The sequence below is a fragment of the Pavona decussata genome, unplaced genomic scaffold (assembly GCF_977016875.1).
Source record: "Pavona decussata unplaced genomic scaffold, jaPavDecu1.1 SCAFFOLD_85, whole genome shotgun sequence".
In the NCBI taxonomy this organism is placed as follows: domain Eukaryota; kingdom Metazoa; phylum Cnidaria; class Anthozoa; order Scleractinia; family Agariciidae; genus Pavona; species Pavona decussata.
Window position 1 is genome coordinate 101,338 of NW_028145503.1, and position 23,663 is coordinate 125,000.

The following is a 23,663-nucleotide window of genomic DNA, read 5'->3' on the forward strand; positions in this document are numbered from 1 at the left end:
CACTGCCAATTTTAAAATTTAGTTATGGTGCAGCTCATTGAATTAAAATGTTTCTAGACCAAATACAGGAAGAAAACTCTTATTCACCTCCTAAGTAATGATTATAAACAAAAGTTTGCTCACTGCTTGGAATAAAGTTTCCAAATTGTAAACAACGTAAATCGACTTTCGGTTGCCGTCCGTCATGGCCTTCACCGCATGGCCTACCCCACGTTTTGTCCACACCCGTTCGAACAGGTCTTCATCCATTCGCCGTCAGTAAGGTTCAAGCAAGAAAATAAAAACGTTAAGTTTTCTTGCGGTCTTCTTCCTTTTATCACAAGTAAGGCTTATATCAGTAACTGTTATGTAAAAATTAACTTTCAGTAAATTTGAACCACTACAAAGCATTAACCACTTTTATTTTTACGTATGCAGACAATGTAACGACAGAGTTCCACATAAAATGCTTGTACGATTATCTGATCAGCTTGTTTCCTAGTTTACGTAACAACACGATTTAAACAAGAGTAATTTCGATGAGATTTTACTGACTTATTTTACTGGAAGATTTAACGGAATTTAAACTCTGATAGGACAGTCATAATTTTGCGTTATCCATGTAACATTTCTTTTGCTCCTGCTTCCCACGAGAATTGACTGAAGACTCCCGGCTTCCACTTATCGGGCACCTTTTCCAGCATCGAAAATGCAACAGGAAAATTTTCCTGGATGTTTGAAGGCATTGGCGGTGGGCCTGACGAAAGCAAAAAGATGGACAGTGATCATCAGTGTGCTGCATTGATTTTTTAATTTTAATGTCGTGATGTGCAGCTCTACTAATTATTGTCCTGTTAGCCTAATTAAACACGGCTATGGAATTCTTTACAGGATAATATTAGAAAGTCTGACAACAGAAAATTATTCAAAAAACAAATACATCAAATACTAGTCAACATTTTAAAAAAAAGAAAATGCTTACCTTACACCTTCTTCAATTCTTGAAATAATGAAAAGCTTTTAAATTTGTAAAAATCCTTTAATTTCTATCAGCTAGAGAATCCTTTTTGCGTCACTGGCTTGTTTACTACTTATTTAACTTTTATTTTAACTTTTGTATTTAGTTTAGTATAGACATACCTACCCGCCTCGACTAGCCGCAGCTATTTGCGGTTAGGTATATAACCAGCTTGTAACTTTCTGTTTTAATAAAGTGTTGTTGTTGTCGTTGTTGATAAGAAACTATAATATTTCCTTTACCTTTGTCATCAGTTGATTCAGAATGCTCCTCCATCGCTTGGAGTGGGGACTTGTCCTGCGCAAAAGAATCATTGTAAAATGTTATCAGAGGTAAATATCTTGTAACGAGTAAAAACGATAAAAGTTGTCTCTTTAAACAGAAGAGACTTTTTGAACAGTTGAATGTATTTATTTTCACAAACAATATGTACCTCGCCTGTCATAGACATTGTAGCACAACACGCGACTCTGGAGAAAACGTCAGTGTTGGTTGACTGTTTCCAGCTTAACAATTACTGTAAAAGAAGCAAGAAAATTTATTTAGAAGCCTGTGTACAGCAGTAGGATCAAATTTCGTGTTATTTGTCATGTCATGAGACTCACTGTGTCACAATTTTCTTGCTTGTGATGTTGTGATCAGTACGTCTATTTCACATGCCCAGAACATGATCACAGTTTCTTTTAGATCGAACCAAATTAACAGTGATCAGCATCAAATTTCTCTTTATAATATCAATGGTTTTGCAACCCCTGAGGTCATGAGAATTAAGGATATTATCACCCAAGGCGATTTCCTTGATTTTTGAATAACTTCCCCCTAGTAAATTCACAAGAAAAGTATGGAGAGAAGATAGGAGAATTTTTTCTTTAATATTTTATTTAGCGCTTCGAGGGTTAAGCTCGCCTCGTTGCATGCCGAAACGTCTATTTTCAGTCGAGCTTAATCGCACCATGAAATAAACACCAAACCGCCAAGAAACGTGTGATAAGAACACAAGAAAATTTTGAAACCTTTTTGAGACGTGCTTTATTCTTTGGTGAAAAAAGAACAGCCTTTAGCCAAACAGCCAAACTCTAAGTTTGACGAAGGTTTAAATTTGGTGTTGTGTATCACATCACGAAACTTTCAGTGTCTTTTTCACGTTGATCTTCTGGCTTAGGACAAAAATAAAATTTGAATATAATAATTTTTTAAAATAGTCGTGAGGTCTGACATTTTAACTGATTTACTTTAAATTGTTATCACGTTATAATCTTGCAACAGAACAAATGCAATGAAAAGTTCATGATCCGTTCTCGGTTCCAAGTATTTATCACCGCTTATCTAGATAAGACGCCATGTGAACATTGTTCATGTTGCTGACAGCGAGTGAACTTGATTCGGCACTAGAAAACATTGCCATTTGATGTTGAATGGAGTGCTTCGTCGCAAATGTTCCCTGACCTCAAATGATCACCAAATATTGTGTGTCACTCAATACATTGTAACACTTGCCAAAATATGGTTATGGACTGGGGATATGAATATTCGTCGTCCGACACGAGTCAACAGATATCTTGCACGTTAAATTTTGAAACCTTTTTGAAACGTGCTTTATCCTTTGGTGAATTAAGAACAGCCTTCAAACTCCTACACCAAGTTTGACGAACGTTTAAATTTGGTGTTGTATATTACGTCACAAAACGTTCAGTGTAGTATTTCACGTTGATCTTCTGGCTCACGACAAAAATAAAACTTGAATATAATAATGTTTTAAAGTACGCGTGAGGTCTGACATTTCAACTGATTTACTTTAAATTGTTATCACGTTATAATTTTGCAACAGAACAAATACAATGAAAAGTACATTATCCGGCCTAGGTACCAAGTATTTATCATCGCCTATCTAGATGAGACGCCATGTGAACATTGTACATGTCGCTTTGAGCGAGTGAACTTGACTCAGCACCAGAAAACATTGCCAATTCATGTTGAATGGAGTGTTGCGTCGCAAATGCCCTAACCTCAAATGATCACCAAATATTGTGTGTCACTCAACACATTGCAACACTTGCCAAAATTTGGTTATGGACTGGGGATATGAATATTCGTCGTCCGACACGAGTCAACAGATATCTCGCACGTTATTTCGTGTGTCGGAGAGAAAAATGGCAGAATAAAGATCGCCTCCAGCTTTTCTGTAAAAGAACTCTGCTTTGTTATCAATGAATTGAGTAATAAAACAATTATCCTGCTAAATGTTGCGGAATTCCCCTTGTTTTTGCTCAAATTGATGAAGAAGAATAAGTTGCAAGAGAAAGTCCGCCTCGGTGGCTTAAGCTTGCGTTGAAGTCCATTTTTGAGCTTGCAGGCCGACTGCACTCTCTGCAACTCTAGGCAGGGTCACGTACCAAAGAGGACACAAGTCTGAAAATTTGTGAAATGTTTCGTAAGTCTAGTTCAATGGCATTTACTGATGTTACAGTCGAGCCAGGCCAAGCGTACGCCCCTAGATTCTATTCTAATAATGTACCCACCAGTCGTTTCAAAAAATTCATTCATTCATTCATTCATTCATTCATTCATTCATTCATTCATTCATTCATTCATTCATTCATTCATTCATTCATTCATTCATTCATTCATTCATTCATTCATTCATTCAATCAATCAATCAATCAATCAATCAATCAATCAATCAATCAATCAATCAATCAATCAATCAATCATTCATTCATTCATTCATTTTTAATTTGCACGGATCGATGTTCTAAAAAAAATCGATTCTTGTTGGATAAAAGGAATAGCCTGTAAAAGTCAAACTACAGTAGTACATTTGAAACAATTCGTTCGCTGGAACCGTTCTTGCATGTTGTCGCCATATATGAGACGTTCATATAATTCATTATGCAAATTTGGTCATTTCAAGAGCTCATAGTCAAGCGCTTGCAAATGGAACTAAAACTCACTGAAATCGCGCTCAATCGCTTCCAAAAACCACATAGGAGAAAGGACAACAGACAAGGGAGTTCAGGTAGGGATATTTTTATTGAAAATTCGATGGTATTTTTAAATTGGAATCGTTTTTTTCCCATACAAATCCTTATAATTCCGCCGTTACGCAATGCTCGCCGTGGCGCTCAAATTACAACACTCACGCAAAGATCACGGCCTATATCTCTCAAAGAGCTTGGGGTACCTGTGGTACTAGTGATCATTAGTGAGCTTACACAACAGGACCCACTTACACTGTACCCGGTTGAAAATGGCGAATTTTCTTTCTGGCAATGCGCGTTGACTGCTGCAAATCACGGGTAATGTGCTTTTTGTAAAATCCACTTTTATACAAATCAAGAATTTTTGCTCTGAATGTGTTTAGACGGATTTTCCGCGTTTTCTGGTTTTTCTGTTTCCTTGCCGCCATTTGAAAGCACGTTACATTTTGGGTGCGTTCGATTGGGAAATCCGGAGTTAGATTTTCAAAATCTAAATCCGGATTTCCCAATCGAATGCACCCTTTGTCTTCATTGTTCGTATAATCCAATGAGAAATACAATTTTGTTTTGAATTCTTGAAACGACTAGTGGTATTTTATAAATAATGACAGGCCTGCGCGACTCTCACGTAGGTGTTTTCCCCGTTTTTAGAGTTTTTCTCTCACGAGTATACCTAGCTCTTTGGTATGAAATTAGAGGAGGTTCCTTGTAAATTTATCTGAGCAATGGTTGTCATTCTATTAAATGCCAGTTTTCCATTAGTATTTGTTTAACATTTGTAACTGATGGGTGGTATTGCGTGACAAAAGGCAAGATTCTCTTGTTTGTGTGAGGTTTTTGTTGAAGGGCCTGTTTTCTACTTTCAAAAATCACTTCTCCTCTGAGAGAGTTCTCTGCACTAGATTTTTTGGATAGCCCCTCTCGATAAGTCGTGATTCAAAATGTTTGATTTTTTCTTTAAAAGTTGCTTTTGTTGAGTTTGGCCGGAGAAGTCTGAGGGCGTCTCATTTGATGAAACCTCTTTTTACTCATGGTGGGAAGCCTTCGAACGCAGACGTATTTCCGGCTGTCCAGATTCTCTCCGCCGAAAAATAAGAGAGAATCTCGACAGCCGGAAATACGTCTGCGTTCGCAGGCTAGCGGTGGGTGACACGAGGAGAAATGTGTGTACTGGAATGTCTCAGTAGCTTTGTAGTAAGTGCGTACATCAAGCACCGATTCATATTGGTAATTGAACTGAGTGGAGTTGCAATTTGGTCTGAAATCATACGCGTGATTTCAAAATCAAACGAGCGCGCAGCGCGAGTTTGATTTGAAATCACAAGTATGATTTTAGACCAAAATTGCACGACACAAAGTTCAATTACCACTTAATTACATCTATTTTGAAATCACAGAGTATCATTGTCAATATTAATATTCTATTTGTGTTACTTCATTTCCATTTTGATGGGCTAAAGAAAGGATGCAATTTAGAGCAAAAAATGGTGCAATTTGGGAATAAATTGCATCATTTTGGACCAATCAGATTCCAAGGATCACAATGTGTCAATGAATGTAATTTCCATTTCAATAATTTCAGCCGTAATTTGCTGGTAGGGTGGTGATTGTTGGCATGTTCAATGAACTGTTCTAACTCCTCTCTACTGATTCCCCAGAGGCCGAGGGAGAAGATATACAATACAATAATACAATACAATATTTATTTTGCAATATACAACAATTACAGATGGAAAAAAAAATGATGAAAATTGACGAAAGAAAATAAATGGCGAGAAAATCTAAAAGAAACCACGAGGCTTATAAAGTCAGGCTTCCTCACTTTTAAAAAATAGCTATCTTATATTAGAATTACAATATGGACTTATGATAATTAACTTTGACCGCGCACACGTACACACACACACGCACACACATATTAAGTAAGTTAGTTGAGAAATACAGCCTTACAGAAGTTAATACCTAGAGAGAAGAAAATCTTTAAGCTTTCTTTTAAAAGAAGCGGAGGAGGGAGAACTAGTTATGTCAGAATTTAGCGAATTATAAAAGTTTGGACCTTGAAAGTAAATTGAAAAACTTCCTGGTGTTCGTTCTGCACAGTGGCAAGCGGAAGGACTGAGCATTCCTAGTATTATAATTATGGATTTGACTATTCAGTAAAAAAAAGTTATTGAATTTGGAAGGGAGTGTAGAGTTCTTGAATGAAAACATAAAAGTACCTAATTGAAACGAATGGATATCATGAAATTTTAAGAGTTTAAGTTCCTTAAAAATAGGGCCAGTATGGCCAATGTATGTAGAATTGCTTACTATTCTTAACGCACGTTTCTGTAAGGTTACAATTCTTTGAAGGTTTGACTTATAGGTACCAGCCCAAGCTAAATTGCAATAATATAAATATGGAAGGATCATAGAATTGTATAAAGTACGAAGGGAGTGAGTAGAGAGAAAGAATCTAGATTTATGAATAATACCTATAGATTTGGATAATTTATTTGCTGTTAAGGGTATATGCGATTTCCAGGTCAAATTGTCATCTAATAAAACACCCAAAAACATGGTCTCAAAAACACGAAGGATAGGCTGCCCATTTATGAAAACTTGAAATTCAAAGGATTGCTTCTTTTGCCAAGGCTTGAATGCCATAAAATTAGTCTTGGCTAAATTCAAGGAGAGCCGGTTTGCTGCAAACCAGGTTGACAATTTGTTTAATTCTCTACAGTATTTAATGTGTTAATTAGGTAAACAGGATCATTATGGGAGATAAATAGGTTTGTATCATCAGCAAACAAGATTGCATCAAGCAGGGAAGCATTGTTCAAATCATTAACATACAGGATAAAAAATAAGGGACCAAGAATGGAACCTCGAGGCACCCCACAGGAAATCCCCTGTGGGGCAGATCTAACGTTATTAAATTCGACAAATTGTGTCCTTTCAGAAAAATAACTTTTGACCCATTCTAGTGCCAGACCACGGATCCCATAATGATTGAGTTTGTCAAAAAGAATGTCGTGATTTACCGTATCGAACGCTTTCGAAAGATCTAGGAATACTCCAATGGTATGTTCTTTTCTATCAAATGCAGAAGAAATTTTGTCACACAAATCAATAAGCGCAAGGCTAGGAGAGCGATTTTCAGTTTCTAAAGCCATATTGATTATCACATAAGATATCGGAGTCATTGAGATAATTTATAATACGGTTTTAAATTATTCGTTCCAAAAACTTTGAAAAGCACGGAAGAACAGAAATAGGTCTGTAGTTGCTGAAGAGAGCTTTGTCACCTGATTTAAAAACAGGTACGACACGAGCAATTATCAATTCATCCGTCAATATATCCAAACGAGCGGTTTGAATGCGCTTCGGTTAAGGAGTTCTGTTTGGACTTTGCCCATAAAAATATTGGCGAAAGCAACTGCCATTTTTGTTCCCATGGCAGTTCCGTGTGTTTGTAGGTAATTTTTACCACAGAACTGGAATGAGTTTTCTTGAACTATAAGGCCTAGCGCTTTTTCCAAGAACCGGAGGTTGATCATTATAAAAAGAGCCGTATGCTCTGCATACTGTTTGGATTCCCTCCTCCTGCGGTATGTTAGTATAAAAGCTCGTTGTTCTTTTTTCCTTTTTACCTTTATCTTTATTTTATTTATTTATTTATTTATTGTATCTTAATTTTTACTTTTTTTTTCCTTTTCCGGAATATCGACGGCCGTTTTCATTGCCTCTTAAATTCTGGAAGACGTGTAAACGCTGGTTTTAAAATTATTATATGCAAGATGTTTGTGAGAACAGATTAGAAATATAAGCATTATCCTAATTTAGTGTCGTCGAATACAGAGATGGGACGTTCAAGGCTGAGTGCTGTAAAATTTGTATTGTTTCGTTCCCTCTGACTTTAAAACTCGTATTAGTGACCTTTTAGTATACCCTTACTAAAGGCATAGCATTGCATGCCAGCGTACTTGTTCGACTCTAACTAATTTTTTTTATGTTTTTAAAAACCTGACCACAGGTAGGCCATAGGGTGGGCCATGGCCTTCACCACATGGCCTACCCCACGTTTTGTCCACACCCGTTCGAACAGGTATTCATCCATTCGCCGTCAGTAAGGTTCAAGCAAGAAATCAAAAACGTTAAGTTTCCTTGCGGTCTTCTTCCTTTTATCACAAGTAAGGCTTATATCAGTTATTGTTAATATGTAAAAATTAACTTTCAGTAAATTTAAATCACTACAAAGCATTAACCACTTATTTTTAGGTATGCAGACAATCTAACGACAGAGATCCACGTAAAATACTTGTACGATTATCTGATCAGCTTGTTTCCTACACAATTTAAACAAGAGTAATTTCGATGAGATTTACTGACTTATTCTACAGGAAGATTTAACTGAATTTCAACTCTGATAGGGCAGTCATAATTTTACGTTATCCATCTACAATTTCTTTTGCTCCTGCTTCCGTGAGGTGCCAAGCGGTGAAGACTCCCGTCTTCGACTTATTGGGCACCTTTTCCAGCATCGCAAATGCAACAGGCAAATTTTCCTGGATGTTTGAAGGCATTGGCAGTGGGCCTCACGAAAGCAAAAAGATGGACAGTGATCATGAGTGTGCTGCATTGATTTCTTAACTTTAATGTCATGATGTGCAACTCTACTAATTATTGTCCTGTTAGACTAATTAAACACTACTTTGTGTCTTGAGAAGTGCTTTGATTAACATCGTGAATTTGAAGCCTTTCTTTGGGTCTTAAGGGCCTAATGTCAACAGGGTAGGAAAAGTTAAACACTTTGGTGTAAAGGAAGTTAACGGGTTAATCAAGCACGCTGCAAACACCAACCCAATTTCCCCTTCCCCTCCCCTTCTTTCACCCTTGCAGGATAGCATGCAACGAAAACGACAGTCAGCACCGTGCGAAATCTGCATGCGGAATATGGTTTGAAATTAAACTGAAAGAGATGTATCCCCCTGAACGAATTCACAGTTCCGTAAAGTGTGGATGGCTTTGATAAATTGTGTTCAAAACAGGCGGCAATTGATGTTGAGAGCGAATCGTTTAAAAGGGGATGAGCGAACTCGCGTTTGTTTTGAGGTACCAAGCTGTTAAGAGGCTGGCTGACGTTTTTGTGTTTTCTCCAGTCGACTTCAATCTTGACTTGCTCCGCTTCTAGCCCTCAAAACTGCACATGCCATCTTACAACTGCATCTCAACAAACTCTCAACTAACTCCAACTATTATCAACTAACTAAAATCTTGAATATTTACAATGATTTAGAAATCTTTGGGTTAAACGATGGAAGTAAACCTAGATATGCTTGCGCGGCCATACAATCCAATAACGGGTATCCAATGTAAACTCGGAAAGTACAACAGTTTTAAAAAACAGAATGTTCACATAAAATGATGTAAGCCAATGGGTTTCAAGCAGTTTAAGGCCTGGGTCAAGAGCGTTTAAGAGGAAAAATGGTTTATCTGAGATAACTTTTACAAACAAATTGAATGACACTGAACTGAAATTTGGCAGATAAAAAGGTCTTATCATTCTTAAAATTTCAAGGCGTAATAAGTGGTGCTGTAGATCAACGTGACATGTCACGCGATCGTTTTCGTGAACAAAGCAAAGATTTGACAGGTAGGCGACGGTTTTAAGAGAAAACATCAAACAAAAACGCGTTTCAAATAAAGATCTAAATCACTTCACATTTGGAATGGTCGTCCATGTTTCGCCAGGAAAAATTTGTCAGGACAAAGGTCGGAAACATTTATTCAGTTATCTAAAAAAAGAAAACTCGCCACCGTTTCGACGATTTTTTGATCACGTGATGTGTCACGTCAGCAGAGGTCAGCAGAGGTCACGTCAGCAGTCAGCAGAGGTCAGCAGATGTGGCCAGCGACCATTACCTTGTACGATCAACGATCAGGTTAAAGCTCAAAAGAGCACCGTTGACAAAGAGTACCAAGAAGAAGTTTAACACACAGAAGAAGAACAGATTCCAGTAGAAGAGCCAATGACCGAGGAAGGAGACGAAGAAGGAGACGAAGTGGAAAGGAAAAGTGAGATAATGGAGAAAGCTTAGGTACAAACGGCAGAAGAGGTCCTAGGGTATAAGAAAAAGAAAAACAAGCCATGGTTAAGCCAGAAAGCTTGGACTCTGATAGGCCAAGCGGCCTTAATCGCCTCAGAAATTGGCATTTCCCTTAAAGAAATGAAATCCACCGTTTTGTTCGGCAAAATGTTTGCTCGTATCGATGGAAACCTAATTCCTTTCGTTTTCGAAGGAGCAAATAGGGGCAAATGTGTCGTTAAAAATGCGAAAAAGGGTTACGGCCTGGACTAACGAACGTTATCAGATCACTGAATCTTGTGTTCAGGTGCGTAAAACTTACAAGTCTCCGCAAGCGAAAACAAAACAAAAAAGCAATTCTAACTCTAAGAGTCATGTCCTATGTCTTGATTATTTCTCACGTCGGCCGTCGCTGTAAGATAACTGATAAAGGAAAAGTCGCCGCTTTTGCTTGTAGCATTTTCACAACGACTTACTGTATTAGCATAATTCCCAAAGCGTTTAACGGAGTGTACTTTTTTAAACGGTTCCGTTTTCTTTCAAGCGATACTTGTCTTCTACTTCTTGCATTAACGTTTTAAAGCGTTCATTCAAGAGCGAATTTTCACCCGAATTTTCGATAAGCAATCATGAAACTTCGCTATTCTCAACAATATTTCGCTCGAATAGATGTATTCGCCGGCTTTTTGAAGAGTGGCAAGAATTTCCGTTTTCACTGAGACAATACATGTGGTTGCGTTGGTTCCCCGACAATTCGTTAGCGCTTTGTGCTGATAATTTTTCCCGTCACAGGCGCTTCTGCTTCGTCCCAACTTACAGCTTTGCTTGATGAGGTCAACTTCAGTCCCTATTTTGTTTTTCCCATAATAATTAATTAAAGATTACAAAATCGACGTACAACAAACCCCGCAGATATCCAACAAAATGGTGATTACTCTGGAACAAGAGACGAGCAGGTGCAAAACTGTGAGATAATTTTCACAGGAGGTGACCGGAAGAAAAAGTGGCTTGCAAAATGAATGGGTAATTTTTAGGCGTTAAGGGATGGTACTAACTTACGGCGGTACTTGCTTGTGTTCCGAGAAATTTTTGTCAAGTGCTGTTTTCTCAAACTTTTAGTCACTTGGAGGAGACACTTTCAAGAGCTACAACTCAACAATGATTTGGCCGCTTTCAGTCAAATTTGGCCAGATGCTAGAAAAATATATAATCAACAAAAACCTGTCGATGAATTCGATAGTTCTAAAACTTTTTCCCTTGAAAGCCATTTTCGTGCGTTAACTCCGCATGGTTTCTTGCACTTTTTAAAATTTTTTGCAACTTTTGAACGCAATTGAATTAAGGAGAACCTCGACACGTTTTTTAAGCATGCTTCTGGGATCCTGACGAGGAGAAAGAAAAAAAAAACTTACAAAATATAAAAGTCGTATTGAGTCGGAACTCTTAAACGACGATCTGGATCTGCAAGTTTGGACTTTTGCGGAAAACCTGGAATTTATTTTTTTGGAAAAGCAATGAAAGCTTTAATTTGATATAGGGATTTGGGTATCTGTGATGTAACTGAGAGGCGCTTGATCCGTTAAACTGAAGCCACCCCAGAAGGTACACGCTAACCTTAAATTTTCGGCATCGGAGTAAAGTACAGTCAACTCCCGCCTTGCGGACACCCCGCTATTACGGACAGCAGCAAAATCCCAGGCGAAAGTTATAGACGTTTAACTGAAATAAACTCCCGCTATTACGGACTCTCGCTACTACGGACTTACGGACACTTTATTCGGCAGTGGAACAGACATTACCAAAACATTGGACGTGCTGCAGGCCATAAGGTGGATGGGGACTGCTTGGTCTAAGGTCGAGAACGATACCATTTTCAAATGTTTTGCAGCAGCTGGAATTTCCAGCACTTTCTCAGAAGTAGCTACCGTCAGTACTGTGACAGGAGAGGAGGATCCCTTTGCTGATATTGATGTCTCGGCCGATGAGGAACTGGAGAATCTTGTCCAACAGGTTGCACCTGGAATTGGAATTAGTGCTTACCTGGAGTCCGATAACGAACTTCCAACCTGTTACAGTCTTCTTAACGAACAACAGCTGCTGGAGGCCATTCGTACTTCTCACGATGTCATGGAAATAGAGAGTGACGACGAAAATGAAATGGAAAAAGAAGATACCCCAGGTGAAGGCGAACGCTCGAACGAAACAACCACTTTGAAAAGTTTCAAGGACGTTTTGGACAGTGTCCAAAACATTTCTGCTTTTTTGATTCATAGAGGAGAGTTTAAGGTTGCTAATGAATTTAGTCTCCTTGGCGACAAAGTGAGGGAAGTTGCAGTTCAAAGGAGAAGTACACAGAGCCGATTGGAACGATATTTTAAGGCAATGTGATAGCTGATGCAATCAATAGCTGATGTTCAGGTTTTTCCTCGAAAATAATTTTTTGTAGAAATGTAGATTACTGTACTTCGGTACAGTAGGAAACCAAAACGATGCATGTGTGGACATTGCTGCAACATACGATGATTGTTTTTTACGTACTTAGAAGAACTACTGTACACAAACTCAAAGAGTACGTAACTCCTGTTCTGTTAAGTTCTGTTCTGTTTGTAAATAAAGTTCTGACGCTCCTTAGTTGCAACAACGGCTCTGAAAAAGGTACTGGAGTTAATAAAAAAAAAACACATGTGACCCCCTTCTGTAAATATGGTTTAAAAGAAAAATTTTCTCGCTCCCCGCTTTTACGGACTCCCGCTATTACGGACACCAAATCGCGGTCCCGAGGGTGTCCGCTATAACGGGAGTTGACTGTGATCTCTATTCCAAGTACACAAATATGTCTTAAAAACACCGGCAGAAAGCGACCTGGGAACACAGGAAAATTTTGACGTATTTTGCTTGAATTAATGTAAGTTCTCGTTCGGTTTCCCTAGCTGCATGTTTAGATCACAAGATAAACATGACGGTCACAAGCTATTACATCACACTAGTAATATAACTCAACCAAACAAGGAAATTCTATTTCCCAACTATATACATGGTGGGCACTTTCATTCTTCGGTAGAGAACATCTGTTAAATTACGTCTTCATGTGTCAGGAATGTGACACACAGCAAAGCTGCATATGGTCAACATTTGTAGCAAGAACACTTTGCCCAAGAATTGCCGAAAATAGATTTTCAATATCATTTTATAGCTATACATTTCCGGTAATATTTCCCCCACCGTATGTAAAAAGATTAACTATTTTAAGTTTCTGGGAAAGAAGAAAGCCGCCGCAAAAGCATTGTTGACAATCAGTGGCCAAAGTGCTTGCGCTTTATTGCCGTGCAAAATTTTTCACAAAACTTTTAAGCCTTTTAAGAGAGAGACGACACTATAAAAAATGTATGTTATAAGAACTTGTCGTAGTTTAATGAAACTTTACGTTTAAATCGATACAAGAAACACCTTTCACAGAAGGACTGAAGTGTCAAGATAATTTGTTTGTAAGTCATGCGTCTAGGCGTGTGGAAAGCAAAGGAGTAAGAGGTTGACGCGACTTACATCGGATGATTTTCATTGACCAATCAGATTGGAGAACCATTGTACCAGATGTTTTCTCCAAAGACAAACATCTGGGCACGAGAATAGACAGTGACTGAAAAGATACCTGTGTTGTTTGAGTTCTGTTTTGCGGCTATGCTGACTTCATAAATGCTTCTTAAAGAGTGTAACCTATTTTCAGTGTCACTTTAACAGCCAAAGAACATATTTGTACAGACGTAAACGACAAAATAATGGCTTAGTTTTGTAACCAATAACACAACTAGGGCGCAGAAACTAGTGTCATTTATCCTTGGATGCTAATGGTTAGGATGGAAATGGATTGCAACTTGAAAAAATTAACTAGTGCTCTCAAGCTTCTCTTGTGTATCTTGGAAAAAAAGCATAAACCTTTTCAAAGTTTATTCTTGTGCAGAGAATTTATTACAGTTTTTCGGCCCTCGCTGCTCCAAGTGCAATTTCGCGTGTCAGTTTCGACAAACTAGATTCAGCAAAATCTACAGAATAGTGCCCTTTTAAGGCCCGTTTAGTTACCGGAAATGGTTTTAATTTTTCAGTTGCTCTTTAACAGAAAAAGAGGTCAAATGCAAACTAAAAAAAAAAAACGTCAGAAAGCCACATGCAAAAACAATTGATAGTCTTAAATATGAACTCATAATTTGAAATAAGCCAATGTTTGGGACAAGGCTCCATTCAGTGTATCCACCTTTCAGGACGCAAGCGTATTCTAAATATCGATGATTTGAGAATTATTGGCTTTCAACTAACGTTATTTTTGGTCCGTTTAATTTTGGGATACAACTAAGTTATTGCCCTGGCATAGCTGGCGAACACTTCTACTCCTATTTTTTCTCTTTATTCCCATTTATGTAATCAGGCGAGAGCACCAGTCAGGAATATTCAGGTCGAAGAAATTTTATAGGAAACAGAGACCGTTCTTCCTAAACTAATGAAGTTGGCGGTTTGTCGAGCATCCTGGAGTTTAAAATTGTTTTCTAAAACACTTTTATCGTTCCTTGACGAGAAAGAACTACTTCAGTCCCATGCTACTTTCCTTTTAGGTACAAAAACGCCGAGGCCATGAATTCAAGTTTTTCTTCACTGTACAATGAAAATTCTCAAAGCGATTCCTTCCCGATAAGAAACTATAATATTTCCTTTACCTTTGTCATCAGTCGACTCGGAATGCTCCTCCATCACTTGGAGTGGAGCCTTGTCCTACGCAAAAGAAATGTTGAAAACGTTATGAGAGGTAAATACTTGTAACGAGAAAAGAAGATGAACAGAGGAGACTTTCTGAACAGTTGAACGTATTTACATTAACAATCATTATGTACCTCGCCTTTCATAGACATTGTAGCAAAACGCACTACTCTGCAGAAAACGTCAGTGTTGGTTGACTGTTACACGCTGAACACAACTGCTCGAACATTAAACGAAGCAAGAAAATTTATTTAGAAGTCTGTGTACAGTGGTGAGATCAAATTTCTTGTTATTTGACATATCATGAGACTTACTGTGTCACAATTGTTTTGCTTGTGACACGCTGGGGATTGTTTTAGTCAAATTCGGCCAAGAAGTTTCTTCTCCTTAGGGTTTTATTGTACGAATCTCAATTTTTGCAGCCGGACACTGAAAACAACGGTTTCTCTACAACTTAGTCGATTCGGATTTTTGAATTTTATTTTATTTTTTTAGGTAAAAAGACGTCATCAATTAGGCGCGAAATTTTTTTTAGAGCTTCGACATGGTCAGTCACATTTTTTTAAACGCACATACCTTAAGGATTACAAAACTGAAAAAAGATATCTAAACTGGATCAAACGTTTTAGGCTTCTGAAGTTTGAATTTTCCGCCATTTTTTTTATTAAAAAATAGCCTTAAATTGAACGAGTAACTTCCCATAACTCTTGACTCCAATCTTTCAGATTTGTTATTCTCTTTCCCGCCAAATTGATGACGTCATTTACCGTTAGAAAAATGAAATTCAAAAATCCGAATCTGCCAAGTTAAAAAGGAAACATTGTTTTGTCTGGTTGCAAAGTTTGAGTTTGCTAGCAAAAAACCCTAAGGGGGAAAAACTTTTTGGCCGAATTTGACTAAAAAAATCCCCAGCGTGGAAGTTGTGTGATCACTACGTCTATTTCACATGTCCAGAACATGATCACAGTTTCTTTCTCCTTGTAATAGCAATTGTTTTGTAATCCCTGAGGTCATGAGAATTAAGGATATAATCACCTAAGGCGATTTTCTTGATATTTGAATAACGTCTACCTAGTAATTTTATTATTAAAGTATGGCGACAAGACGAGAGAATTTTGTTCTTTAATGTTAGGCCTTCAAGGGTTAAGCTCGCGGCACCGTTGCGTGCCCAAACGTCTATTTTCATTCAAGCTAAATTGTGCCATGACATAAACACCAAACCGCCAAGAAACATGTGATAAGAATACAACAAAAGTTTGAATCCTTTTTGAAACTTTTTTGTCCTTTAGTGAAAAAAGGAACAGCCTTAAAACCCCATACCCAAGTTTGACGAAGGTTTAAATTTGGTGTTGTATATTACGTCATGAAACTTTTAGTGTCTATTTCACGTAGGTTTTCTGGCTCAGGACAAAAATAAAATTCGAATATAATAATGTTTTAAAGTAGTCGCGAGATCTGACATTTCAACTGGATTACTTTAAGTTGTTATCACGTTATAATTTTGCAACAGAACAAATACAATGAAAAGTACATTATCCGGCCTAGGTACCAAGTATATCTAGATGAGACGCCATGTGAACATTCTACATGTCGCTGGGAGCGAGTGAACTTGACTCAGCACTAGAAAACACTGTCATTTGATGTTGAATGGAGTGCTGCGTGGCAAATGTTCCCTGACCTCAAATGATCACCAAATATTGTGTGTCACTCAACACATTGTAACACTTGCCAAACATATGGTTATGGATTGGTGCAATGAATATTCGTCGTCCGGCATGAGTCATCAGATCTCCAGCGATATAGGTAATTTCGTGTGTCGGGGAGAAAAATGGCACAGTAAAGATCGCCTCCAGGTTAGAACTCTGCTTTGTTATCAATGAATTGAATAATAAAACAAATTTCCTGATTAGTATTTCGGAATTTCCCCTGTTTTTGGCCAACTCGGCCGCTAATTATCAGGTGAAACTCCGCGTGATTTGGCAGTATAATTATTAATTAGTCGCTTGGCCAAATTTGCTTTCTTCAGGTGATGGACTTTGAATTTCCAACGACTTGACTCCATTCCTATGATAAGAAGAAACTAAGTGTGTTTTTGAAAATATATTTCAGAGTAGTTAAGGGCAATTCAAATAGTATCCGCACTGAACTGAAAGCCTCGGCAAAACGTTCATACATTGTAAGTTGTAAAACATATCCACTATGTGTAGTCCAGCAATTATTAGATATGCTAATGAATGCTTTAACTTTGTTGGAAAACCAATTGTTACGTAATTGAAGGTTTTTCCTTCCACAGCGCGCTCATTCATTGGCTAGTTCATGGTCACATGTATAGTAGCACGAGGGTGGAGGGTCCAACCATTTACACTGAACATCCGGGAACAGTGCCAATGATACGGGTTTTCCCCGTGAAAGCGGTACGCCTTGTCCGATTGTTAAGTAACTGAAGGGATTTTCCCTCCACAGCGCGCGCATTCATTGGCTAGTTCATGGTGACGTGTACAATAGCTCGAGGGTAGAGAGTTTAACCATTTACACTGAACATCCGGATGGAATGAAACGCTGTCAATTTTAAAATTTAGTTATGGTGCATCTCATTTAATTAAAATATTTCTAGATTAAATACAGGGAGAAAACTCTTATTCACCTCCTAAGTAATGATTATATACAAAAGTTTGCTCACTGCTTGGAATAAAGTTTCCAAATTGTAAAACAACGTAAATCGACTTCCGGTTGCCGTCCGTGGCTCATGTACGTCTGTGCTTAAGTCCCTTAATGGTAACGACGGAACTTTGGAAACTACTTGGAAGGCAACGTGGCCTTCCCGAAGGTAAAGTTTTACATTTTTGCGGTATCTGCAGAATGGTAGTAGAATAGTGATGAACACAAGTAGACGGCCAGCCCGTTGTGCAATGATAGATCAAGTGGCAGCTATTTTATCATTATACTAATATAAAATAGCGTATATAAATTAAAAAAAGAAATTAGGAAACCCCCGCCCTCAAGATTAAAAGAGCTATGACTACCACTAGAGCGATCAAAACATTTGTTGGTAATACCAAAATCAAATCCCAAGTATTTTGGAGACAGATCGTTTTAAGTTGCTGCACCCAACCTTTGGATCGCTCTACCTGATAGGAATAGATCCATTCCATGAATCCTATCACTAAATGAATTCAAGAAGGAGATAAAAACAGTTAATTTTAGAGAGGCTTTTTATTCATGACCTGTTTTATATATATATTTTAAAACTATGTTGATGTTTTATTCTAGTTTTTAAGCCAAAGATTAGATTAGATTAGATTTTATTATCACTGGTGTAAATTTTCAATGTGATTTCCGTTTTAATGCTATCTTATTTTAAAGCGCCATGAGCCATGGATATGGCGCTATATAAATATTATTATTATTATTATTATTATTATTATTATTATAGATTTTTTTGAATAGTATGTTGACGAAAAAGTTGAGGAATGGGTTACACAAGTAACCTGCAGACTGGCAGAATTCGCTACAACACAGCCTCAATCTAGTTATGCAGCCTTTGTGTTTGGATTAAGGCAAAGTTGGACATATTTTTTAAGATCTCTACCAGACATAGCCCCTTTTCTTGAACCGCTAGAGCGTGCCATAGCGGATTTGCTTGTGCCTGTTATCACCGAGCATGTTACCACACAGGAAGAACGGGACCTTTTAGAACTCCCAGTTCGCTCAGGCGGGCTTGGGCTAGTTAATCCAGCCAGAACCGCATTACAAGATTATGAGGCGTCTGTTAAGATCACAGGCCCTCTTGTGCGGCAAATTATCAAGCAAGCCCATGAGCCACCAGATGAGAAGGAAATTAAGACTTTGCAAGTGAGAGCACGAAGAGAAAAAGATGATTTGTTGAAGTTGCAGTGTAAGCAGGTGAGGGAATCCTTGCCTAGCAAAACTGAACGCGCGGTAGAGCTAGCTACGGAGAAAGGAGCCTCGAATTGGTTGACAATGATCGCGATAAAGGAGATGAATTTTAACTTGAACAAAAGAGAATTCAGAGATGCAATCAAACTAAGGTACGACTGGGAGATCGCTGACCTACCGGCCATGTGGCCCCCCGGCATGGGGGGGGGGGCTGATTATTCAGAGGCACAATGAGATTAGGGACTTAGAAGTGGAAATGTTGCGCACGATTGGCACCGACGTAGACATAGAGCCAGTCCTTCAGGGGATCACTGGGGAAGAGTTAAATAGAGGCGCAAACAAAGCGCCTGATGCCCGACTAGATGTTCACGCTCGCGGGTTTTGGGACAGATAGCAATCTGCTTTTTTCGATGTTCGGGTGTGCCACCCAAAAGCAGATTCGTATCGAGAACTGTCTCCGAAACAGATATTCCAACTACACGAAAATGAGAAGGAGAGGCAATACAGCAGGTGGGTTTTGGAAGTGGAGCAAGGGTCATTCACACCACTAGTTTTTACAAGCAGAGGTGGAATGGCAGATGAATGCAAGAGATTCCACAGCCGCCTTGCAGAGCAACTTGCGTTAAAGAAAGGAGATGACTACGCTACAACCATTTTTCGGATAAGGGCGAAGGTATCCTTTGCCATTCTACGATCAGCCTTCCTGTGTCTTAGAGGAACCAGGAGAAAGACAAGAGTAGCCAATATGTCTGGCATCGGAAAGTGCGCAAGCCAGAATTTAAGTAGTGACTTTTTTGTCAGTCTGAAGTATTTTTAGATAGTCCTTCTTTATTTATTTTTTATTAACTTTTCGCCTAATGTCATGCTTAAAGGTCTATTTTTATTCGACCTAAATCGCACCATAAAATAAACACCAAACCACGCCAAGAAAGGTGTGATAAGAACACAAGAAAATTTTAATACCCTTTTGAAACGTGCTTTGTCCTTTGGTGAAAAAAGGAACGGCGTTTAAACTCCTACACCAATTTTGAAGAAAAGTTGAACTTTGGTGTTGTATATCACGTCATGAAACTTTCAGTGTCTATTTCACGTTGATCTTCTGGCTCAGGATAAAAATAAAATTTGAATATAATAACGTTTTAAAGTATTCGTGAAGTCTGACAGTTTGAATTGTTATCACGTTTTAATTTTGCTACAGATCAAATACAATGGAAGGTCCATCATCTGGCTTCGGATCCAAGGAGAGTTTGATCTTTTACACTGAACATCCGGGAACGCTGCCAATAGAGAGATTAAGAATGACGTTTACGGCAAACGGCCAACGGGAGATATGACCACGTGACCATGTTTATCCTATATTAAAGTTTTCCTGTCAAATCGAGTAGTTTTGCATTAGCATCAAAGGCCAAAATTAGTTTGCATTATTCTCATCTTTTTGCTCTTTATTTCAAGAACACGTAAACGCAAATCTCACGTTATCCCTTTGCCGTAAATGCGATTGTTAATCTCCCTAATGACACGGTCTTTTCCCGTGAAAGCGGTTCGGCTAGTCCGATTGTTACGTAACTGAAGGTTTTTTCCTTGTAGAGCGCGCGCATTCACTGGCTAGTTCGTGGTCACATGTACAGTAGAACGAGGGTGGAGAGTTTAACCATTTACACAGAACATCCGGGAGACATTGCCAATACGGGCTTTTACACTAAACATCCGGATAGAATGGAACGTTGCCAATTTTAAAATTTATTTAAACCGGCATCGGACTCCCGCTACAGTGGATTAGCCTCGATGGCAAGGGGACAGCAAAATCATATGGTTAATTCGGGGTATCGTTGTAAACGAACTTAGAATGTTAGATGTTGGGACAGAATGTTGATTGTTGGGACACCGAATTTCTAGAATGCTGATCGTTAAATCGGAAATATCGTTAGATCGATATTCCAGACCGTCAACGAGCAAATACTTGCCCATTACAGTTCGGTACCGTCTGCTCCGCAGCTGAGAAAGTTCTCAGACAATTTCAAACGCACTTGCTGGTGGTACTGCTTCGACGGTTCAGACTTCCAGCACCACGGCCCTGATTTCCTCGCCAAAGCGTGTCCTGGCTCCAGTCACAAGTACCACAACAAACCAGATTGCCGTCGACGCTTCCCTCTCCATGAATGCCTTTCCTTCGGGATTTTTCAGTTCTTGCAACATTGGAAACGTCCATGTCTACCTGGGATCTAAACCCAACCAAGGGGAAAAGTAAACTAAACTTGATTGAAGCCAGACCGATTCATAAATCGACGATTTTCATTGAGTTTTGGTGCCGAACTTTCGCTTCACGCTCGATTCGAATGAAAGATTGCGATTTTGCATAAATTAAGTTCACAGATGATTGACCAATCACAACACTTGTTAGCTTTAAATTAGCCAATAGGCGTACTTTCCTTGTATAGATTACAAATGACGTAATAAAAAACATTTTTTTGCCCCTCAATCCCCGCGCAAATCGTCAACATGAAGATTTTTAACGTTTCCAATATTTTGTACGGGACCATATCCAAACAATGTATAAAACAAATAGATTCCATTTTGCCGTGCGTCTGTACTCTGATAACGCACAGATGACGTCAAAACGTGGTGAGAAGATCAGTCACGCTACTCGCCTGCGGCTCTTAGCGTACTTCTTTGTTCTTACCACGTTTTCACGTCATCTGTGCGTTATCAGAGTACAGAAGCACGGCAAAATGGAATCTATTTGTTAAATTTTTATGGAAATTAGCCTTACTAGCCGCGTTAGCATGTTCAAAATTCAATACAATTTTTACTCTTAAACGAGGTTAGTAGGGCTAATTAACACACATTGAAAGAAATAATAAATCGGCCGCCATTTATGAAAAAGGTCTATAACGAGAGGTGACTCAGTACTGTACTTACATTCTTATACAAAACTTGACTGTACGTAATCAGTAACAAATCAAACGTTGAATAAATATACAGTTGAGGAACTAACACTGTTGTAAGTTTTTGCTTAATTTGCAATCGAATTCCCTCACTTTTCAAAACGGCGGAATTCTCCATTTCGTATGTGACTTGTGGTTTGCGTTCACCAAAGTAGATAAGACATATAATTAGCTCAATTGGTAGGTAATGCACCAGTATCGCAGAGGTCATAGATTAGAATCCCGTTCAATCCTGTTCTTTTTTTTTCCAGGCCTTCCGTTTGTAACTGCTTATCCAAAGCTGCTCAAATAACAACAATGGTCTCTCACTTATTAATTCTTTCATCCGCTGTTCAAACTGCGATTTCCGTATACATATATGCAATAGGAACCAACAACCATTTAGGAAACGTCAGTATAACCCTTCAAATCTCTCACCAAGGATTATTTTTATTACTCAGTCGAACAGAGTATTCCGATTGGCTCTCTTACATTGGGTATCAAAATATCAAAGTCGCCTTGGGGGGTGGGGTGGGTGTATTGATTGACCAGTGTTAATCAGTCAATTTCAGTCAAACAGCTATAGCTTTCGCTGGGATCTAGATTTTGTCCGTAATAGCGAGTGTCCGTAATAGCGGGGTGTCCGCAAGGTGGTAGATGACTGCCGCGGTATACTAATATCTTATTTAGTAATATTTAACTAGTTAAATTGTGTTAATGTTATATATTTGCTATGTACATATTAGCGTCTCGGATTACTTTTACGTGTCTTCGCATCAAACTTTAATCGTGCCGATCACTTCGTCTCAGTTCAGCTTAGTTTTCCTCAGTCCCCACCCACCCGTGGCAGCTGTAATTTCCACAAATGGAAGTACATTAAACTACCCGGATATGGCCCAACACTTTTCTTTGAGTTCGCGTTTTTCATTGTGTATGAGATGGATTAAGTTTTAAATAAAAAAAGAAACTATCTTCCTAAAAGATATTAAGGTATCTCTGACTTCATCCAAGTTAAAATCGGTCCTGTCAATCATGAGGCTCTAATGATACTGTAGCTGCCCCGTCAACAAGCCGTAGTTGTTGTTCAAACTGTAATGATTTCGTGTGAGTTAATACAGATCGTCCTGCATATATGGAAATATATTAACAATCGTGTGACAGAACTGTTTTGAATATCTAATGTTCGTATTCAGCAGACCGAAAGGGGTCATTTTTTGTTTTTCATTTCATCACTTCTTTTGAAGTCGTTAAGATTTCAAAGTAACTTCCAACACCATTTGAACGGAATTTGGATTATTCTGACTGGCTCAACTGCAATTATTGCAAAGTAAAGGAATACTTTCTGTGTACAAGAGTTAAAGCAGGGATTCGTCCATTCGCAGTCTGTAGGGTTCAAGCAAGAAATTAAAAAGGTTTAGACCTCTTGTAGCCTTCCTTCTTTTATCACCAATAAGGGTTATATCAGTTACTTTGGATCAATATACTCTTCTGTGCAACCGTACTCGAATAACAGTACGTAATGGAGCCCGTTACTTTATGTAAAAACTTTCAGTAAATATGAATCATTTGACAGAGATCCACATAAAATACTTGTACGATTTTCCGATTAGCTTGTTTCCTAGATACGCTTGTTTACATAACATCACGATTTAAACAAGAGTAATTTCGATGACATTCACTGATTTATTTTCGGGAAGATTCAACGGATTATAAACTCTTATAGGACAGCCATAATTTTACGTCATCCAAGTATTGATTCAGTGCCAGTGCCATCTGTCGCAAAAGTGTAAGATTGACATCTCCACTTGTCGGGTACCTTCTCCAGCATCGCAAATGCAACAGGCAAATTTTCCTGGATGTTTGAAGGCATTGGCAGTGGGCCTGACGAAAGCAAAAACATGGAGAGAGATCGTGAGTGTGCTGCATTGGATTTCTTAATTTTAATGTCATAATGTGCAACTCCAGGTTCTATTAGAGCGGATTTCAATTGAGTGTCGAAAGTAATCTCGTTATTGCTTTGGTTTTGCTTTACTGCGCTCTGTAATTGGCCAGC

At 38.4% G+C, this 23,663-nt stretch overlaps 2 long non-coding RNA genes and 1 pseudogene across 5 annotated transcripts in view; 1 reads left to right on the forward strand and 2 right to left on the reverse strand.

Annotated features, from left to right (window-relative positions):
• Positions 1-384: 384 nt before the first annotated feature.
• LOC146475110 (uncharacterized) lies at positions 385-15,069 on the reverse strand. 4 transcript variants are annotated; one of them, XR_014865971.1, is made up of 4 exons: positions 1,603-1,623; positions 1,431-1,514; positions 1,240-1,294; positions 385-736 (listed from the first exon to the last, which is right to left on the reverse strand). It is a non-coding gene; the product is annotated as an uncharacterized LOC146475110 (long non-coding RNA). The 4 variants fall into 4 exon arrangements; XR_014865970.1 differs by lacking the exons at positions 1,431-1,514; positions 1,603-1,623 and adding an exon at positions 14,924-15,053; XR_014865969.1 differs by lacking the exon at positions 1,603-1,623.
• A 2,492-nt stretch (positions 15,070-17,561) lies between these two features.
• LOC146475111 (uncharacterized) lies at positions 17,562-19,468 on the forward strand (annotated as a pseudogene).
• A 3,716-nt stretch (positions 19,469-23,184) lies between these two features.
• The window catches only part of LOC146475112 (uncharacterized), a 6,834-nt gene continuing 6,355 nt past the window's right edge, over positions 23,185-23,663 (reverse strand). Inside the window, exon 3 of the long non-coding RNA XR_014865976.1 lies at positions 23,185-23,491. This is a non-coding gene — a long non-coding RNA (uncharacterized LOC146475112). The remainder of the gene's footprint in view (positions 23,492-23,663) is intronic.